This window comes from Schistocerca nitens, chromosome 11 (genome assembly GCF_023898315.1).
Source record: "Schistocerca nitens isolate TAMUIC-IGC-003100 chromosome 11, iqSchNite1.1, whole genome shotgun sequence".
NCBI lineage: Eukaryota > Metazoa > Arthropoda > Insecta > Orthoptera > Acrididae > Schistocerca > Schistocerca nitens.
In genome coordinates this window covers 199,751,336-199,774,651 of record NC_064624.1, presented here as the reverse complement: position 1 = coordinate 199,774,651, position 23,316 = coordinate 199,751,336, and the positions used below count along the sequence as shown (strand labels likewise).

At 40.5% G+C, this 23,316-nt stretch overlaps 1 protein-coding gene across 1 annotated transcript in view; it reads right to left on the bottom strand.

The window, feature by feature from the left end:
* The window catches only part of LOC126212775 (forkhead box protein F2-like), a 483,336-nt gene extending 465,606 nt beyond the window's left edge, over window positions 1–17,730 (bottom strand). The window contains exon 1 of the mRNA XM_049940180.1: window positions 17,559–17,730. The gene's annotated coding sequence lies outside the window, so the exon portion shown is untranslated. The remainder of the gene's footprint in view (window positions 1–17,558) is intronic.
* Between the last annotated feature and the right edge of the window lie 5,586 nt (window positions 17,731–23,316).

The following is a 23,316-nucleotide window of genomic DNA, read 5'->3' as shown; positions in this document are numbered from 1 at the left end:
TTCCCGGAAGGTCAAAACCATTCTGTTTTTTACAGATATATATGAATTTATTGAGGTCTGCAGTTACAGTATTTTCCCAGGCTGTCTCGCAGTATTGCACAAGACCGAAGATGTTATTTTCTGCGGGGTGGCCGAGCGGTTCTAGGCGCTGCAGTCTGGAACCGCGCGACCGCTACGGTCGCAGGTCCGAATCCTGCCTCGGGCATGGATGTGTGTGATGTCCTTAGGTTAGTTAGGTCTAAGTAGTTCTCAGGTCCAGGTGACTGATGACCTCAGAAGTTAAGTCCTATAGTCCTCAGAGGCATTTGAACAATTTGTTATTTTCTGAGCATACAGCTTTCGCCAATAGGTATGTTCTAGAGCGGAGTCGTTTAATATTTATGTAATAGGAGAATGAGTGAAGGGGTAGTTGTTGAGTGGTTTGAAAATTGCTTGTTGTACTTGCTTTCTTCGCAGTTGTGGTGGACGTTTATGACTTACGGCTAGTTCTGGGAGGAGGGGAGTATTCTTTGTCGTGCCCGAAATGATTCGCGTAGTGTGGTTTAGTTTAATGTCCGATTTCTTGGTGTGTGGGGAGGGGGCTGTTAAGACAGTTTTTTTTTGTTTTTACTTTTTTATACGGTTTTTTTCCGCTAACCACGTTTTTGTGTATTTATTAGCGCATTAAGGGTAGCTAGGGTGAAAAAAAAAACAATACTAGGCCTATGGAGCTGTGCCACTTGTGACCCTATCAACCTATCAAACAAAAATAAACTGGTCGCTCTTCAGGTGTTGCCATCCTGAATAGACCTTAGCCTCCCCCCCCCCCTCCTCCCGTTATGAAATTAAAGTAAGATAACTAGAAGGGGCAATCGTTCGAGCGCCAATCCTTAAGGGCGAGTCCGGAACCGCGCTGCTGCTACGGTCGCAGGTTCGAATCCTGCCTCGGGCATGGATGTGTGTGATGTCCTTAGTTTAGTTACGTTTAAGTGGTTCTAAGTCTACTGGACTGATGACCTCGTAGTGCTTAGAGCCAATTGACCCTTAAGGGCCATTGTAAGTAATACAGCTTTAGGGTACTGGGTCAAACATGAAGAAGCGCACAGCATGAGTAGCGAGATGAAATGAAATGTATGGCGAGGACCTTCCAGCGGGTAGAGCTGACAGCCTGGTGCAATTCTTTTTAGATGACGCCACTTCGGTGACTTGCGCGTCGATGAGGATGAAATGATGATGATGAAGACGAAACCGACACCCAGTCCCTGAGCGGAGCAAATCTCCAACTCGGCCGGGAATCGAACCCGGGGCCCCCGCCGGCATAACAAGCCGTCGCGTTGTCCACTGAGCTACGGTGGCGAACAGCGTGAGTAGTCAATAAGTTTATTTGTGATCGACTTGCTAGTCAGTCATTTGCGTAACGGTGGGGAGTTCTTTTTTGAGGTGTAGTAGTGTTCTAACAACCCTACCACAACAAAGGTCAAAAATTAATTATGATTGTAGTGTTGCTCACGCTGCTAAATATTGCATTTCCGGGCAACAACAAAGTTATACTATGTGGCAGGTGTCATTAGAGCACAGTTAATAAAGTCATTTCATGTAATAATGGATAAAACAGACACTCATCTTTTCGTGTTTCCCACGCTGGTCTCGTTCTGAACTCTTGGCTTAATCGTCGAAAATCTAGGTAGTGATGATTCCAAGCAAAGAGGCCTAGGTGTTACTCTGCGATATTCAAAAGTTTTATAGATGCGCTTCACAAACCATTCTTGAAGATTAAACTTTTGCAAGTTAGGACAATGGTGATGTAAAATAGTAATCAGCACTCCGAATTTAAGTTACACTTCTTTTTTATTACTTTTGTTGCAATATTACGTGACTGACAAAACATCACTTCACAATATAAAACATACTTGGAAATATCTTGCTCACTGTTAAAGTTCACATTTCATAAACTGACTGCAATCTGTGTCTTTTCAGCATGACGGCCGAGACTTGACTCTCTCTAAAAACCGCTTACACGCCCAAAAATCAGAGTTACAAGTACGACAAAGATCATAGTGACAAAAGAAAGAATACACATAAGAATAATATCACTGCAACATAAACACATCGATGTATCGAAGTACCTCTACATTAATGAAATCAAATCTGAATGTTGTCTCAGAAATATGTTACAGAAACGCAGTAGAATATTGCTGGTATCGAAAGGTTGAGGTGAGGTGCCGCAATGGTTACGTAATTCAAGTACCATTATAGTGTGCAGTTGAGTTTTTTAAAAAATAGGATCTTTTTACTGTGAATCTGCAAGAAGCTATTTAGAATATTTTGCTGTGGAGATGAAAACTGATATATAATGCTTTGTTGTTCATTTTATTGATGGGGAAGATTTTGGAGGAATTTTGAAGGTATGTTTGTAGTTTCATCGTAATGGGAGAAATTTTTTTTATTTCTTAGAGTCTTCTGATTTTCTCCATTTTATATATATATATATATATATATATATATATATATATATATATATATATATATATATGGGAGACCAAGAGATGAATACACTAAGCAGATTCAGAAGGATGTAGGCTGCAGTAGGTACTGGGAGATGAAGAAGCTTGCACAGGATGGAGTAGCATGGAGAGCTGCATCAAACCAGTCTCAGGACTGAAGACCTTAACAACAACATATGTTGTTTTAAGCCTGTGACTGTGAAAACACTGCGTTTGTTTATAAATAACTTTTCTGCTACCAGTTGCGATTTTCTTTTATTCATATTTTACACAACACGTTTCGGGAAATGATTCGCATTGTCTAGTCTGGATTTCTTTGTGCTAAGCCATTTTTATGTAGTGCAAAGTGTGAGGTTCTGCTTTGTTCTGTTGCTTTAACTGCAATATATAACAAACTCGCAATTTTTAGTTAGTTATCGATTTTTAATTTGTGGTCGGTGGCTAAATTCGTTAGAACTTGTACTTACAGTTTTCTTATGGTCCACTTGTGCAGTCTCACACATGCTAAACGTCACTCACAACTTTCGGTGCAGAGTACACACCGAGAATAACTCACATAAACAAACAGTTACAGAGATGTTTTTATATGTAATTGCCAGAGATAATGTTACGGGTCCTCCATAGATATGCTTTTGTACAGAACGTATTTATCTTAACTATATAGATTATAATTTGCTGACATATATTTTACAATGGTGCAGAGTACAAATCGAGAATAACTTACATAAACAGACACTTACAAAGATGTTGTTATATGTAGTTGCCAGAGATAATGTTACAGGTTGTAATGGTTCTTTATTTACGTGACCATTACGGCACTCCAACCCCAGTTTTCGATACCAGTAATATCGAACTACTTTTCTGCGAAGTAACAGACATATTTTTGTGACAATATTCACATTTCGTTTTATTAATGTATAGGTTCTCCGATGTATAGATATATTACTGTGATATGGTTCTTGTGTGTATGCATTTCTGTGAGACTGTCACAATCTTTGATTTTTTTTGTAATCGTTTTGGCGTGAATGCGCAGAGAGCAGTCTTTGTTTCACTTTGCAGAAGTTGTGTTGTTATTTCGCTTTGTAAAAGAACAGTCAAGTCTTGTGTTTGGTTAAAGTGGAAATTAAATATGTGAAGATTGATACAAAACTGTTTTCTTTATGATGTGACAATTAAGAAGTACATGTGAATTTACAATAAGTTTATTAAACATGTGGATCGTGAACACCAAGTCAAAAATTATTTCTATCATGCCATCGATCCGATCTGGGATTGTTTGATCATTAAGAATATCCTGAAAAACACATTTGTTAGGTCTTCAAATATTGCTAAAATACAGATCCGAACCTTCTAGCAGCCAAAGTGGAATCACCCTAGAATCAACAAGATGAGCCATAACGACTTCGGCGATATCTACGTGGTAATCCATTCCAGATAAGTGCCAAATTAATAACTTCTTTACAGTGACATTATTTAGATTCTGACGATACCATCCAAAGTCAATCGTTTTGTTGTTGCCCGATAAAGCGAACATATGCTGCGTGAGCAACATTATTAATCTAATTTCTAATCTACTTTGCAAGTGGTGGTATTGTTAGAAGGTCCTTCATAGATATGCTTTTGTACAGAATGTATTTATCTTAGCTATATGGATTATAATTTGCTGACATATATTTTACAATGGTGCAGAGTACACATCGAGAATTTGCTTACATAAACAAACACTTACAAAGATGTTTTTATAAGTATTTGCCAGAGATAATATTACAGGTCCTCCATAGACATGCTTCTGTACAGAAGGTATTTATCTTAACGATATGGATTACAAGTTGCTGACAATTGTTTTAGAATGGTGCTGTTTTCTAAGTGTTACTACTTTTATTTAAGTATTTTGTCGAAGCATCTGAAGAAATTCACCGATTCACTTTCAAGTTTTTCGTTTAGCAGTTTGTCGTCATATCTTCTGTAATGTGTATATATTTCGAGTTCTTCTAACGAATCCATTTTATGTCCTTTATTTAGTCGGTGGAGTACTTTGACATTTTCCTCTACTTTTCCAAATGGGTGTCCCGTATTACATAGGGCCTGTGTGTGTAGCTATCGCTGATGTGTGTCTGTTCACGCGTAGGCTTTAATGTGCTCTGCGCACCTGCTGTTGAAATTTCGACCTGTCTGTCCCATGCAAGAAACATGGGACATTCCTGGCATGTTACTTCGTATATTCCAGAGTCTGAGTATGGATCATGATTATCTCTTCTGTGATATATTACCAATGTATCGAACATTGTATATATGTTTTTGTCTTTTTCTTATGTGGTGCACTTTGTGTTTGCGTGTTTCTTCACTTTGTTCAGAGCCTGTGTCAACCATGGAAGCAGTATAATGATTAGCAACTACAATCTCTTTCACTATATTTATTTTTTGTTGCGTGTTTTCTTGGTTCACAGGAATTTTAGTGGAAAATCTTCTACATCTAAATCTACATTTATACTCTTCAAGCCACCCAACGGTGTGTGGCGGAGGGCACTTTACGTGCCACTGTCATTACCTCCCTTTCCTGTTCCAGTCGCGTACGGTTCGCGGGAAGAACGATTGTCTGAAAGCCTCCGTGTGCGCTCGAATCTCTCTAAGTTTACATTCGTGATCTCCTCCGGAGGTATAAGTAGGGGGAAGCAATATATTCGATACCTCATCCAGAAACGCACCCTCTCGAAACCTGGACAAGCGAGCTACACCGCGATGCAGAGCGCCTCTCTTGCAGAGTCTGCCACTCGAGTCTGCTAAACATCTCTGTAACGCTATCACGGTTACCAAATAACCCTGTGACGAAACGCACCGCTCTTCTTTGGATCTTCTCTATCTCCTCCGTCAACCCGATCTGGTACGGATCCCACACTGATGAGCAATTCTCAAGTGTAGGTCGAACGAGTGTTTTGTAAGCCACCTCCTTTGTTGATGGACTACATTTTCTAAGCACTGTCCCAATGAATCTCAACCTGGTACTCGCCTTACCAACAATTAATTTTATATGATCATTCCACTTCAAATCGTTCCGCACGCATACTCCCAGATATTTTACAGAAGTAACTGCTACCAGTGTTTGTTCCGCTATCATATAATCGTACAATAAAGGATCCTTCTTTCTATGTATTCGCAATACATTACATTTGTCTATGTTAAGGGTCAGTTGCCACTCCCTGCACCAAGTGGCTATCCGCTGCAGATCTTCCCGCATTTCGCTGAAATTTTGCAATGCTGCAATTTCTCTGTATACTACAGCATCATCCGCGAAAAGCCGCATGGAACTTCCGACACTATCTACTAGGTCATTTATATATATATTGTGAAAAGCAATGGTCCCATAACACTCCCCTGTGGCACGCCAGAGGTTACTTTAACGTCTGTAGACGTCTCTCCATTGAGAACAACATGCTGTGTTCTGTTTGCTAAAAACTCTTCAATGCAGCCACACAGCCGGTCTGATGTTCCGTAGGCTCTTACTTCGTTTATCAGGCGACAGTACGGAACTGTATCGAACGCCTTCCGGAAGTCGAGGAAAATGGCATCTACCTGGGAGCCTGTATCTAATATTTTCCGGGTCTCATGAACAAATAAAATGAGTTGGGTCTCGCACGATTGCTGTTTCCGGAATCCGTGTTGATTCCTACATAGTAGATTCTGGGTTTCCAGAAATGACATGATACGCGAGCAAAAAACATGTTCTAAAATTCTACAACAGATCGACGTCAGAGATATAGGTCTATAGTTTTGCGCATCTGCTCGACGACCCTTCTTGAAGACTGGGACTACCTGTGCTCTTTGCCAATCGTTTGGAACCTTCCGTTCCTCTAGAGACTTGCGGTACACGGCTGTCAGAAGGGGGGCAAGTTCTTTCGCGTACTCTGTGTAGAATCGAATTGGTATCCCGTCAGGTCCAGTGGACTTTCCTCTGTTGAGTGATTCCAGTTGCTTTTCTATTCCTTGGACACTTATTTCGATGCCAGCCATTTTTCGTTCGGGCGAGGATTTAGAGAAGGAACTGCAGTGCGGTCTTCCTCTGTAAAACAGCTTTGGAAAAAGGTGTTTAGAATTTCAGCTTTACGCGTGTCATGCTCTGTTTCAATGCCATCATCATCCCGGAGTGTCTGGATATGCTGTTTCGATCCACTTACTGATTTAACGTAAGACCAGAACTTCCTAGGACTTTCTGTCAAGTCGGTACATAGAATTTTATTTTGGAATTCACTGAACGCTTCACGCATAGCCCTCCTTACGCTAAATTTGGCATCGTTTAGCTTCTGTTTGTCTGGGAGGTTTTGGCTGCGTTTAAATACGTATAATAACTCGGTATGTTCCATTGCTAAGCATATCTAGCAGCCGCCTTGCAACCACACGACAGGGAATAACACGAAGCACCTTACACACATTTATCCTTGACCCGACGTAGAGTTATACGCTGAAGTTAAGTCTAAAAACGCTACATACGATTTTGTACACGCCTCTGAACACTAGTGCTGCACCCTGGGTAACGCTTAATGAACTAGCACAAATGGCGGTCAGATAATCTTCATGATATCAATGAATGGCTGATACAGATAACAGAGAGAGCCTACATAAAATGTGAGCACAGACAGTTTGCATAGCGAAGTATTAAACTTGTATGTCTCGAACAGGGACAGTCCGATTCGGCATGTCGATTTTCAAGACGATGTCGCCGTAATTGTGAATGAAGTCGCGAATCTGATAAATGTACTCAACATCTGTACTATCGAGTTAATCATATTCTTTGTAAATCTGTGTTATGAGGCCAAACATGTTGTCAGATTAAGTGTGTGTTAGACAATCTGGCCATGAACTCGGTTTGAAAAGGATGGACGCCGGCCTGCCGTGGTGTAGTGGAGGAAGCGTTATTTAAAAAGGATTTTGTAATAATATATTCTGAGGAAAGGTTTTGTGGAACTGAGATGGTATCAATGCAAGAATGTCAAAACAGGAATTTTTAAGGTATGTATGAAAAATGAAGAACTAAACAACTGTTAAAAGAGAACAAGAACTCCAAGTTAGTCTATACTTCATTAAGAAATAACAACAGTACACCCTTGCATAAAGTTCTCACACCTACACAAGTTAGCAAAATAGGTCCTATACATAATGTCGCATAATAACAAATTACCCAGTTACATACATATATATACAGTATAAATCTGAAAACTGAATAAATCACGGAATAATGTAGATAGAGAGGTACAAATTGACGCACATGCTTGGAATGACATGGAGTTTTAATAGAACCAAACAAATACAAAAGTTCAAAAAATGTCGGACAGATGGAGCTTCATCTGATCAAAATAGCAATAATTAGCATAACAAAGTAACACAAAGCAAAGATGATGTTCTATACAGGCAATGCTCAATATGTCCAACATAATTCCTCAACAATAGCTGTAGTCGAGGAATAATGTTGTGAACAGCACTGTAAAGCATGTCCGGAGTTATGGTGAGGCATTGGCGTCGGATGTCGTCTTTCAGCATCCCTAGAGATGTCGGTCGATCACGATACACTTGCGACTTCAGGTAACCCCAAAGCCAATAATCGCACGGACTGAGGTCTGGGGACCTGGGAGGCCAAGCGTGACGAAAGTGGCGGCCGAGCACACGATCGTCACCAAACGACGCGCGCAAGAGATCTTTCACGCGTCTCGCAATACTTTGTTTTTTTTTTTTTTTTGTTCTAATAAAACCCCATGTCATTCCAAGCATGTGTGTCAATTTTTACCTCTCTGTCTACATTATTCCGTGGTTTATTAAGTTTTCAAATTTATACTGACTTTTTAATCACCCAGTATATATATATATATATATATATATATATATATATATATATATATATATATATATATAACGAAAGTGCTGGCAGGTCGACAGACACACAAACAAACACAAACATGCACACGAAATTCAAGCTTTCGCAACAAACTGTTGCTTCATCGGGAAAGAGGAAAGGAGAGAGAAAGACTAAAGGATGTGGGTTTTAAGGGAGGGGGTATGGAGTCATTCCAATCCCGGGAGCGGAAAGACTTGCCTTGGGGGAAAAAAGGGTAGGTATACACTCGCACACACACACATATCCATCCGCACATACACAGACACAAGCAGACAAATGTGTCTCCCTTAAAACCCACATCCTTTCGTCTTTCCCTCTCATTTCCTCTTTCCCGATGAAGCAACAGTTTGTTGCGAAAGCTTGAATTTCGTGTGTATGTTTGTGTTTGTTTGTGTATCTGTCGACCTGCCAGCACTTTCGTTCGGTAAGTCACATCATCTTTGTTCTTAGATATATTTTTCCCACGTGGAATGTTTCCCTCTATTATATATATATATATATATATATATATATATATATATATATATATATATATATGTGTGTGTGTGTGTGTGTGTGTGTGTTATTATGGGACATAACATATGGTATATATGTATATACATATATTTGTAACTGTGTAATTTGTTATTGTTGGGACATAACGTATGGTTGAACTGTATTGTGGAAAGAAATAAGTGTCAAGGAAAGTAATTGTACACAGGAAAATCATCATGACCTATTTTGCTAACTTGTGTAGGTGTGGGAACTTTATGCAAGTGTGCACTGTTGTTATGGCTTAATGAAGTATACTTTAACTTCGAGTCCTTGTTCTCTTTTATCAGTCGTAAAGTTTATTTCTTCACTTTTCATTCTTTACCTTTACGAATGTGTTTCGTATAGTCGCATTGCACATCGTGAGTTGAATGCTGCACAAGTGATAAGATACCGTCTTGCATTGCACATCGCAAGTACGGTAAATTAAATTCCATTCTTCACAGTTTCATCACTATCTTAATAGTGACATGTAGCAGAACAGACTAGCGTTCCGTTCGCACAGGTAGACTAACAAATTTAATTACCAGCAAAGGTGATGCCCACTGTAAGGCATATTGATTGACAGAAGGCGTCTGTGATAATAATTATATCACTTCAGACGTTTCAAGTCAGTAAATGAATTCAGAAAGGTTTTATCGTGTGAATTTTTAAGCAGTTTTAACACAAAAGTGAGACGCGTTGAATTTTATGTTCATTTGCTCTATAATTACAATAACCGTTCTGGTACAGTGTTTGCAAGTCTAAAGATTAACGACAGTCAGGGCCAACATTTCAACCAGACTCATTTGTAGCATTTGAAAATTTCATTGAAACGGATTTCTTTCTCGCAGGCGAATTGGTTCAAATGGCTCTGAGCACTATGGGACTTAACATCTGAGGTTATCAGTCCCCTAAAACTTAGAACTACTTAAACCTAACTAACCTAAGGACATCACACACATCCATGCCCGAGGCAGGGTTCGAACCTGCGACCGTAGCGGTCACGCGGTTCCAGACTGTAGCGCCTACAACCGCTCGGCCACTCCGACCGGCGCAGGCGAATTGTTTGATGTACTAGCTAATCTGTATTTCGCATCGTGTCGCGTGACCTTCACGTAGTTCCGGACAAAATTTAATTTTAACATTTCTCTGTCACCCTGCACTGGCATTTACATATTTCGCCGGCCGGGGTGGCCGAGCGGTTCTAAGCGCTACAGTCTGGAACTGCGCGACCGCTACGGTCGCAGGTTCGAATCCTGCCTCGGGCATGGGTGTGTGTGTTGTCCTTAGTTAGGTTTAAGTAGTTCTAAGTTCTAGGGAACTGATGACCTCAGAAGTTGAGTCCCATAGTGCTCAGATCCATTTGAACCATTTACGTATTTCGATATCAAAATACGTTTATACAATTTTTTGAGATACCAACCAGACACGTACAAACACGAGTTTAGAAGTTAATCCATGCTATTGTCGATTTCTTCTTCCAGAAATATAGGAGTATTTGTTTTGTTAGTCTATTTCCATCCATTCGGTAGAGACGTCCAAAAAAGGTTAATCATCGTTTGGCCATTACTTCAGATATTTTCTCTATATTTTTGGTCTCCTCATTACTTCTTATTTTCCAATCATCTGCAGGTTTCTTTGCACCCATTATTTTTCTACTAATCCTTCTTTCCAGTACCTCTAGTTTGTCCATCTTATAGTTCATCGTTAGGCATTCAGATCCATACAAACATTCTGGTCGTACCACTGTGGTGTAGTGTTTTAGTTTTGTTTTTCTACATATACATTTCTTGTTGTAAATATTTTTGGTCAAACCATATGCTCTTTCCATTTTGTTAATTCTTACATCTATTGCAAATTTTTCTAGTCCATTCTGTTCTATGGTTTCTCCAAGATATTTAAATTTATTTACTCGCTCTATTTTACCTATTTGTGTTTCTATGTATTTTGGTGCATTTTTTATGTCATGAACTTTGTTTTTTTCAGCTGAAATTTTCCAGTTTTTATTTATTTATATATTCATTTTCGATATCGCGCAGTTAGCTGGCCTGCAATAGGCTCGCGCCGAAAGACTTCCAAGAGAAAACGTTTGCGATGGCGCTCAGGCGTGGATACCGCGCTTCGGCATTATTTTTCTCTATAAACAACTGTTTCACCGCGGGTAAGACCGTGGGGCGCATCTAGTACATACTAGATTCATAGCGTACGTAAGCAAATTTGAAACCTGCTTCTAAGTATACATTCTGCAAGTCAGTGAACGGTGCCAGTTTAAGATACTTCTAGCCGTGTTCAACACGAATAATCAAAACTGTTATTCCCGTGGTCGTCGTTGTTGTTGTTGTTGTTGTGGTCTTCAGTCCAGAGACTGGTTTGCGCAGCTCTCCATGCTACTCTATCCTGTGCATGAGCTTCTTCATCTCCCAGTACTTACTGCAACGTACGTCCTTCTGAATCTGCTTAGTGTATTCATCTCTTGGTCTCCCTGTACGATTTTTACCCTCCATGCTGCCCTCCAATACTAAATTGGTGATCGCTTGATGCCTCAGAACATGTCCTACCAACGGATCCCTTCTTCTAGTCAAGTTGTGCCACAAATTCCTCATCTTCCCAATTCTATTCAGTACCTCCTCATTAGTTACGTGATCTACCCATTTAATCTTCCGCATTCTTCTGTAGCACCACCAGATTTAGAAAGCATCTATTCTCTTCTTGTCTAAATTGTTTACCCTCCATGTTTCTTTTTGTTAGATGGCTATACTCCGTACATATACTTTCAAAAAATAGCTCCTGACACATAAATTTATGCTCGATGTTAACAAATTTCTCTTCTTCAGAAACGCTTTCCTTGCCATTGCCAGTCTACATTTTATATCCTCTCTACTTCGACCATCATCAGTTATTTTGCTCCCCAAATAACAAAACTCATTTACCACTTTAAGTGACTCATTTCCCAGTCTAGTTCCCTCAGCATCACCTGATTTAATATGACTACATTCCATTATCCTCGTTTTGCTTTTGTTGGTATTAATCTTATATCCTTGTTTCAAGATACTGTCCATTCCGTTCAAGTCCGCAGCTCGTGGTCGTGCGGTAGCGTTCTCGCTTCCCGCGCCCCGGTTCGATTCCCGGCGGGGTCAGGGATTTTCTCTGCCTCGTGATGACTGGGTGTTGTGTGATGTCCTTAGGTTAGTTAGGTTTAGGTAGTTCTAAGTTCTAGGGGACTGATGACCACAGATGTTAACTCCCATAGTGCTCAGAGCCATTTGAACCATTTTTCTGTCTTCAGCTGTGGCTGTCCTCAGCCAATTGAAAAGTGTGAAAGTCACACGACACGAAAGCAGCGCATTTGCTGCAGGAAATACGAAGCTGCCAAGACGCCTAAGTGATAGTTTCATACTTTCTGCGATATGATTAGCGCTCTCACACCTCATTTATGTTTATACGGACATACTTACACAGTAGACATTCAAGATGATAAACTCTGTAGGTGTATTAGATTACAAAACACAAACTGTTTCACTGTTTCGAAACAGCGTATCGAAACATTACATTGTACTGTTTCATTTGTTTCGAAACAGTTACGTGTTTCATTTTGCCCATCTCTACTGAGCACACCACTTTACACCTGAGACCGAGCAACAACCACGCCAGTGACGGCATCCTTCTTCGCCAAAGCCGCGGAAATTCAGACAAACACAGTCTGCCGGTAAAGTCATGACAACCGCTTTTTGGGATCGGAAAGGGGTATTGTTGGTCGACTTTATGCCCACTGGGACCACAATAAACGCTGACAGGTACTGTGAGAGACTGAAAAAAACCTCAAACGGGCAATTCAGAACCGGAGAAGAGAAATGTTGAGCAAGGGCGTACACATTCTCCGTGACAACGCTCGCCCACACATAACGCTCGGCAAACCGTTGCTCCCCTGCAACAGTTTCAGTGGAACACAATCACCCACCCGCCCTGTAGTCCTGACTTGGCGCCCAGTCACTATCACCTGTTCCCTAGGTTAAAAGAACATTTGGCCGGAAAGCGATTCAGCTCAGAAGACATCTGTCGCACGAATGTTATGAAAACAAACACTCCAAACCGACGTTCCCTGTAAGTCACATGCAACGAAAATCTGTAACGCAACAATCTGTGTGTGGCGTGTTTATAATTACGTTTTATTTATATTTTAGGACAATTAATCTGTAAAAAAACACACCACATGTCATAAAGAAAGCGTGTAAACCGTCTGAGGATGAATCATAACGATTCGAAACCGGTAACGGTACCCTTTGAATAAAGGAACTGAAAGTAAATTTGTGGCTGGTTGCTGTCCTAACAGCACCAACATTTATCTTCAAACAACAGCCACGGTCTCCATCATGTCATCATATGACAAAATTGCAGAAAATAAATCATTTCTAGTTCGGTGGAGCGCAAATTTTTATAATATTTATACGTGTAACGGCTTCATCTGCGCTCACGTGTGTGCCTGTTACCAGCGGGTGCAGTCATGTATAATATATATATATATATATATATATATATATATATAATTATCATAAAAAATTATAATAAAATCCAGCCTTCTACACGCAACGGAATTGCGTGCTGTATGGTTTAAACACGTTGAGGATTGTATTCATTAAGATGAATCGTATTATGTTGGTCATATTAAAAAACGAAAGCATTTGCGCAAATACGGCGTGTTTCAGACAGAATGACCTCATTTCAAAATTCCATATTTATTACTAAAAACATACTACAGATATGGGAAGCAATGCACAATACTCACAATACCTTAAAGTTCTGGCCGTGGTACAGCAAATGGTCTCTGCTTCCACAAGCGTCTGCACGAACAACGTCTATATCATAGCTAAATTCCTGATAAGTTTTACATCTGGTTTCACAGAAGTAGTGGCGGCAGTTAATCTGTTCTTCACTCCTGTGTCACGAGCTAAAGGAGAGAGATATCCCCACAAGAAAAAAAATGGCGATCTCGAAAGCCAAGAATGCAGGGCAGTGTGTCTCGAGGTACACTTCTTCACGAGAAATGGCACGAAAAACACTCACTTTAGGTGCATGTCGTTCTTGCTCAATAATGTAAAGAACTGAAGAACAGAATAACAGCGCCCATAACTTCCCTATGAGGAATTTAGGTATCGTGAGGATGTTCTTCTGGACACACAGACCAGAAACTTTACGATTTTGAGAGTATTTTGCAATCCAACCCATGTTTTTATCAATAAACATGGAGTTTTGAAATGAGATCGTTCTTTTTGAAACACCCTGTACTATACAGTTCACAAGTCAAAGAGTAAATAACTTTTTTTTTTAAGAGTAGGTATTGTTCGACGTTTGGCGTTATATTCTTCAAACCAATAAATACCTTGTACAACACACTTTTAAAAGTAGTCTGTGTCTTAAAATCAAGGCATATGCTACTTCCGTTGCAAAATCCTTCCAAATCGGTCCGGCCGTTTAAGCGGGAAGAAGTAACAAACAAACATACTCACACACGAACTTGTCCAATTGTAATACACATAGGATTCTAATGGCTTAAATATAAACGTAAATATTAAACATTGCCTTACCATCCCGCACTCAGAGGCATACAGATATTTTCCTACGTCACATATATATATGAACAGAAGGCAAAATTTCCTGATAATCTGTGTAGACAAAAGGCGATTTTGCGGTTACACACTCATACTATGTTTAAATGGATAACTGAAAGCCATAGAAACCGTTGTCTATTGCAAAATCTCTCGGTGAGGTACATGAAACAACCAAGCAAAAATATGTTTATAACTTTGAGATACAATTGTCTAATATCCCAAATAATTCACGCCTGCTAGGTTATCGACAACTGCTTTGGCAGTGTACACGGGTATCTTTGCAAGAAAACCGAAGAATCTTTTTTTCTTTCACTTTCGTTAAAAGGGCTCTAGGGGACTTCATATATGTCAGTTTCCTGCTAACCGTGACAGAGAAAGCGCAATAATTCTGCTGCCATCCCGTCAAAAAGTTTTTTAATCCTAAAAATTACAAAATTAATCACTAATGTGAGCATCGAAGGAAGAAAACAGAATTAAATTACACAAGAAAACACAGTTTTTGCGTCGTGTTTCACAAAATTTTGTTGAAATTTATGCGACCCCAGGTTTGGCGGTTACATACCCATTTTCTAGTTTTCACAAACGGAAACTTGGTTATGTGTAACGAGAGTAAATTTTGATCTAAGAATTTTGTGAGTTACAGATTTTAAATATTTTTCAAAACTTGTGATTTGGCACAACGTCTGTACATGTCTTTAGCAGAAACAACGGTTTCGGGCAAACAACAGACTAACCTCGCGAATCTACGTTTAGCTTAAAAGCTCGTAATTAACCACACTGGTCACAAGAAGAGAGAATCACCATTAATATATATATATTATATATATATATATATATATATATATATATATATATATATACGTCAAATAGGCTACACTAGTAAAACCACAACGTTAATTAAGGTACATGCCCCCGATCATCATTTGTATCGTATCTAGATCAACGTTATACATTAACGGTTTGACACAGAATTCCAGAAACTACGTCGTGCCGAATTCCATAGTTTTGATGCAGTTACTGTATAACATTGATCTAAATACAAGTGAAGACTGAAAATGGCAACCGTTCCAAGTGCCGCTTTCCACTAAAAGCGTTTTCTGCGCTGTTGTGTTCTCGGTGCTCTGGTGAATGCCGGTAGACTTCCTTCGAGAGTCAAATCATACAAGGGGAGGCCGCCAATTGTGAAATTCAGATTCGATTCATACTGCGCATAATAAAAGCTCATGGCCAGAGGTGTAATGTGGCAAAGCAGCAAGATGCACTTCTCAGCCGCTGTCGAGAAAATCGACAGTGAAAAGAAGCCGTTGCCGTGAAATACTCTCCACGATTAACAATTTTCTACAGCGTCGTGGCGCAGCGGTAAGCGCTCGGGTTCGTAATCCGAAGGTCGCCGGATCGAAGCTCGCTCCATGGAACTTTTTTATTATTATTTGTTTTTTGCAATTCAAATGTATACACACACACACACATATATATATATATATATATATATATATATATATATATATATATATATATCCACTTGGTGTTTTATTTCAAGTATTATTTTTCCACGACAAACGACTTTCAACAACTTATTATATGCATAATTGTTGCAACTGATTGCGGGAATTATATATATATATATATATATATATATATATATATATATATATATATATAAATAAAACAAATAATAAAAAAAGTTACGTGGTGCGAGATTCGATCCGGCGACCTTCGGTTTACGTACCCAAGCGCTTACCGCTATGCCACGACGCTGTAGGAAATTATTAATCGTAGAGAGTATTTCACGGCAACGGTTTCTTTTAACTGTCGATTTTCTCGACAACGGCTGAGAAGTGCATCTTGGTGCTTTGCCACATTACACCTCTGGCCATGAGCTTTTATTATGCGCAGTATGAATCGAATCTGAATTTCACAATTGGCGGCCTCCCCTTGATAGACAAAATATTTTAAACATTTATTACTACAAGATGCATGCATGGTCTGTCTGCCAAACAACACTTTGCTCAACACTTTGCCACGTATCAAGGTGATTGAGTCAGCTAAAGCCATGAAAACCCATTCCGTGTAATTCCAAAGCTCACACCAGACTTCCTTCACTTTAGAGATGCTCCCGAAACATTGTTGCCAAAGGAGGCGCGTAAAACCTCCAAACGCAAATTGATCCGACAGTCTCATACATATCTGTCTGAAACAGCTGCATAAAAAAATCCTTAACTCTGAAACGGAAGAATGGAAAAATGTCAGTGTATTCAAAAGATGAAGCAGACCTGTTGAAGTTGTTACAATTAGTTCATTTGTTCTAAGTTACAAGACGGTGTGAGAAACAAAAGTCAGTAATGGAAAACTTTTTTCTTCAATTTTATTTTGTTCTTGTCTTCTAATAAATTTAAAATGTATGAAAATGTCTTGTTGGCTACAGCTCTACTAGTTAAAAAATTACTGCTGTATTTCTGTACTTATAGTATCAATAGTGTCTCGCTATTAGTGACACTTGAAACAAAAACTTCCTTCTCGGCACTTCGAAACAGTTACTTCCCTCCTATGGCACCTAGTACATTCTCAACAAATCATTTATTTTCTAATTTCTCTCACTGGGTTTTACATTAATGACGTGAGGTATCTGAACACCTTCTCAACTTCTTTGGATGCGAATAAATTACGTACAAAAATAGGTACAGTTTAATACTCCCGAAAAATGCGAGATTTGGCACTTAGAACAAATGAAGGTGATCGGGCGCCTATTCCGTAATTAATGTCGCTTTTTGTTAGTGTACCTCATTGGACGGATATTTGCTGATTGGTTTTCGATCGTTCTCATCAATGACGGCGTTTTTCATTGCGAAGAGGTGCGTCAGGATACTGTTTTATTTGACCTAAACTGTTATTTTTAAGAAAGTACCATACAGCTATAGTTTCCTGATAATGATTTGTCTAAAACTAAGATCTGTGTAACACAGGCAGAAAAAGTATGTATATTTCGTGCAATTATGTATTATCTTTCACGAAGAGTCTCAGTCAAAACAGTTAAAATGGATAAAGAAGAAAAATATGTAATTGCTTTCTCACCAGATGATCCGCGAAGATTCGTCGTAAGAAGCAGCAGGTGAACTTTTAACGTTTCGGCTGGTTCTCAGTAGTGCCGTCTTCAGAACACCAAAACACTCGCTCACAATAGTGTGTCTATCGCTTCTGTTTAGCTTATCGGGAATTGAAAACAAAAGCCTCAGCGCAGAGAAGAAAGTACGTCGCCGACTACTTTTACCATCACTCCACTCCGACAGAACCAACTTTCTTTTTCGGCCAATATGGCTCGACTTTGCATCGATATACTGCCGCTTCGAACACGCAAGTATATCAGTGTTTTTAAATTCGCCCTAGAATCTAGTTTTTGAACGGTAAGTGATTTTGAAAATTCTTTCGCAGACACACGCACACAAACACGTAGAAAATGTTCTCTCTTTGCGTATTTAGTCCGCGATCTGCAACGGTGGAAGTAGCGACTTGACAGGGCCAAATACTTCCTAGGGCGATAGCTACATTTTATTCTTCTGACTGTCCGAAATGTCTTCGATTTTTGGAAGCTTTGCGGAGGGCTGTTTCAAGTAAATAATTGCTTTAGCGTCACTCGAGCGAATTGCTTCTTACTTCGCCAAAGGAGCTTTATTTGTTTTTAGGGAGGGCAAAGCAAAAAAGTAGAGATCGAGGTACGTAATGGATAATGCCGCACGCACGGTCAAACACACGGATGAGATTTCAGACAGAGCATAACAACAGAAATATGGTGATATTTTGATTCAGTGAACAGCACGGATGTGCAAGAGGGCTTGTTGTCGCGTGAGTAGAGAAACGAACGCGGAGATTTGTGTCTGTTGTTACGGGCCGAGTCACCGGCGAACCCAAACACCCGACTCCAAATTCCGGTGCGGCATTTGACTGGCGGGCACGTGTTGTCAAAACAGGGGGGCCCACCGCGGCTGGGCAAGGGGCGAATGTGTATACACACACACACACGCGCGCGCGCGCATACGCTTATACACTCACACACGCGCGACACGACACGGGCGCGCGGCGTCGAAATGTTTATCGTCGATTCTCCCCTCCGTGGCCTTTTCCGCGGACGCCCTGCACGCACGCCGGCGAACGACTGAATCGATCGGCACATCTCCGCCTCCGCTCGGGAACGTCTACGCCAGCATCTTCTACGCCAGAGCGAGCGGGGAGGTGGCGCGGCGGGGGAGGGGGGGGGGGGCAGAAAATGCAGACGCGACACTCTTTTGTTAGTCGCTCGTCTCTTTTTTTTTTCTCTTTCCACGCGAGTGTCAGCTGTCTGGCGCGGTAGAATGGGGCACGGCGCGGCGGAGGGGAGGGCTGAGCGGCTGTGCGCGTGCGCAGGAGAGCTCGCTCGCCCGTCTTTTGTTTTTCATTTCGCAACGCCCGCCCTTCGCTTTTTTGTTCCTACTCCACCGCGGCTGAGCAGCGCTCTCCGCGTCGCGCGATTGGCCGGCGGCAGCGGCGCAGGCCACGCCCCGCCCGTCCCGTCGGCACCCGCGCGGCGTCCCGTTGCCGTGGCAACGCGTCAGACACCGCCTCCTCTCCTAGTGGCACCTGCGCGTTGAGGCGGACCACACACGTAGGTGCTACAAGTTTGAATGGCGAGCATGTGCAAGAATTCTGTGCAGGGCTACGCTCCCATAGGTACAAGCACAGACGTAAATACGGGCTGGCCGTAAAAAATACTCTCCTCCCTCGGTGCCCAATTTGTGGTATGATTTTTGAGCAGAGTTTCAAAATAAATTGGATGCAGAAGGAGAATACTGATAATATCAAATAATGTAGTTCATGAAATAAGTTCGTGGCTTGTGGAAAATAATTTGATGCTAAATCACAGAAAGACTCAGTTTTTGCAGTTTCTAACTCACAATTCAACAACTGATATTTTGATCAGACAGAATGGAAATATTATAAGCGAGACGAAACAGTTCAAGTTCCTAGGCGTTCGGATAGTAAGCTGTTGTGGAAAGCCCATGTTCAGGATCTTGTTCAGAAACTAAATGCTGCTTTATTTACCATTAGAACAGTATCTGAAATAAGTGACAGTTCAACACGAAAAGTAGTCTACTTCGCATATTTTCACACGCTTATGTCATATGGTATTATTTTCTGGGGTAATTCTTCTGATTCAAAAAGGGTATTTTTGGCTCAAACACGGGCTGTGCGAGCTATGTGTGGTGTAAGTTCGAGAACCTCTTGTCGACCCCTATTCAATAGTCTGGGAATTCTGACATTGCCCTCACAGTATGTATTTTCTTTAATGTCGTTTGTTGTTAGCAATATTAGCTTATTCCCAAGAGTTAGCAGCTTTCACTCAGTTAATACTAGGCAGAAATCAAATCTGCATGTGGAATGCACTTCCTTGACTCTTGTGCAGAAACGAGTGCAGTATTCTGCTGCATCCATTTTCAATAAGCTACCACAAGAACTCAAAAATCTTAGCAGTAGCCCAAACACTTTTAAGTCTAAACTGAAGAGTTTCCTCATGGCTCACTCCTTCTATTCTGTCGAGGAGCTCCTGGAATAGCTGAAAAATTAAGAAAAATTCCAGTGTTACATTGTTGATTTTATTTATTTAAACTTACGAATGGTCGCCTGAATACGTTTCTTGTATTTCATTTTATCTGTTTCTACTACCGTGTTATAATTTCATGTATTGACTCGTTCCATGACCATGGAGACATCTTAATTTGGTCCCACGGAACAATGAATAAATAAATAAATGATGTTTTGTGGTAGTCAGCCACTTAACACTTTTGATTTTTGAGCAGAGTTTCAAAAAAAATTAGAAGCATTAGGAGAATACTGATGATGTTTCATAGTAGTCAGGCACTTAACACTTTTCACGAAAAGCAGCGAACAGCGGGTGGACTAAGCTTTCTTTCATTTGCCTACTTAATTTAGTTCTTTTATTCTCTGTATCTTGAAACTAAATGAGTCTTTGTTCAGTTTCTAAGTTTATTACGGGAAATAACAGGAATAAGAAAACCGAAAATCTTTTATTTCGGAAACCGGTTGTTTTGAGCGGGTTTAATAGTCCCATTGACCTGTCGTTGGAAAGAAAAAAAAACCTATATAACCGAAAACAGGTTGATTGGCGACTCCATGTTGTCTTGTGCACTACGACCAGATGACAGGTATACTTGAAAAAAGAGACAGCATAGGTCGTATATTTTTTACTATCGATTTTGCAATAGTAAAAAATATACGACCAATGCTGTCTCTTTTTTCGAAAACAGGTTGTTTCAGTGATAACTGCCATCCGTACTAAACACAGATGTTTCAGCGATGATGATAGCAAAGTTACTGCAGTCTCACATTGCTCTAAAATATAGCCCGTGCAAACAGAACCTTACAGACAAGGACGGAGGTAGATATGGGCCGCCCACACGAAGTATTGCCCACCCTTGCTGGACAACTACGGCAACACCTCGGCAATACGTCGGGCAACTACCTCAGACCGCCTACGACATCGCCAATATTGCCCTACCGTACCGCAGAATGAATGTCTATTGCAGCTACGTTGCAGCAATATTAATAAAAAAGTATTCCGGCCACACTTTGTCGTAAAAGCCGCCCATGTTAATTGCGTTCACATGGGCAGCATTTTGCGGCAATATGTGGCCGTGATGGTTGTAGTGGTTAATAAAAAAAGAAAAATAAGAAGAGAAGAAAAGGTTGAAAATGTGGAAGAAATCGTAAGTGAAAATGGGTTTTTTAAAATCATTAATGACCGTGAAAAAAGGGAAGGAAAGAAAGAAATGCAGATCGGACTTCGTATTACAGAAAAGCTATCGGACTTCGTGATTCGGAAAAGCTATTGTTGGGGTGGTCCTTGTGGCGTTTCTGAACAAAAGTCAAACCAATTTCCACTGCAAAAATTATTGAAAAGAAACACAGAATAACAAAATGTAACTGACAGGGGGATGTGGCGTAGATAAGAGTTCATCCTTTACCAGGTTAACTTGTCTCCTTTCGTGCGGCGTCCAGGTCTTCAAAAATCTCCTCCTTCATTTCTGCGTGAAAAGTCTGCTCCGAAATCTTGCAATCGTCCAGGAATCACTGATTTATACCAATTAAAATCATCTTGATACTGTATGCAATTTAATTCACTTTGCTATTTCCATCCTCCGAATTTCTTAACAACTTCCACAATATGTCTACACATTAAAATCAGATCAAGACTAGCTAATAAGTTTTTTTTTTACGTCTTCATCAGATCACGTCTGCCTTAAGCTTCGGCTATCAATCAAGAAACGGATAGAAAACAAAAAAAAAAGAGTTACAATTTTAGTATTTTCTCTACCGTCGAGCGCTCGTACCGCTGCGACGGGATATTTTTTATCTGAGGGAACGAGTGTAGCGCGGCGAAATTCAAAGTCCCGCTACATGGTGTTGCCATAAACATTGCTGCAATGTGCCTGCAATACTCGATAGTACTGCGTTATGGTCAAGCAACATACGTGATGTAGCAGGCTGTGTCTGGTAGTTGCCGAAGTATTGCCAAAGTGTTGCGAATGTTGTTGTGTTCCAGACATGAGAGTTGGTCGGGAATTGGCGACAGGGCTTGGGGAGAAACGGGAATAGTCGGTTGGCGTAAGTCAGGGTGAGTCTTGACCAGAACATGTTGTTAAAATTCCCATATTACAAAATCTGAAGGTTGGAATTAGTACTGAATGACGAACTAAGAGTGTTTTCCAACTTCTGACTTGATTCAGACAACAGCCTCAACCCAGTATACGAGATGTGATAAAAAAGTAACGGGATTTTTGTTTGGCTTGAAGATTATTTATTTATTCATCAACGTCGGTTTTGTCCCTTAAAAGTAATCCCCTTCTATTGTAATACATTAGTGCCATCGCTTTTTCCAATGTTGGTAGCACTTCTGGAATTCACTTTTCGTTATGGTGTTCAGCTCTTTCAGCGATTCAGTTTTTATCTCGTCAGTGGTGGTGAAACTATGTCCTTTCCTGCTTCTCCTCAGCCTCGGGAGTGGAAAGAAGTCGCAGGGGGCCATGTCTGGCGAATACTGCGGCTGAGGAAACTTAACCGTTTTGTTTCTTACCAAGAAAAATTACGAACAAGAGTTGAGGTGTGAATGGAAGCCTTTTTTTTTCAGTCACCTGTCTTCTGACTGGTTTGATACGGCCCAACAAGAATTCCTCTACTGTGCCAACCTCTTAATCTCAGAGTAGCACTTGCAACCTACGTCCTCAATTATTTGCTTGGCGTATTCCAATCTCTGTCTTCCTCTACAGTTTTTATCCTCTACAGCTCCCTCTAGTACCATGCAAATTATTCCCTGATGTCTTATCACATGTCCTATAATCCTGTCCTTTCTCCTTGTCAGTGTTCTCCACATATTCCCTTCCTCTCCTATTCTACGCAGAACCTCCTCATTCCTTACCTTACCAGACCATCTAACTTTCAACATTCGTCTGTAGCACCACATCTGAAATGCTTCGATTCTCTTCTTTTCCGGTTTTCCCACAGTCCATGTTTCACTACCATACAATGCTGTGCTCCAAACGTACATTCTCAGAAATTTCTTCCTATGTTTGATACCGGACAGGAATGCCCTTTTTTTTGCCAGTGCTAGTCTGCTTTTGATCTCCTCCTTGCTCCGTCCTTCATTGGTTATTTTACTGCCTAGGTAGCAGAATTCCTTAACTTCATCTACTTCGTGACCATCAATCCTGATGTTAAGTTTCTCGCTGTTCTCATTTCTGCTACTTCCCGTAACTTTCGTGTTTCCTCGATTTACTCTCAGTCC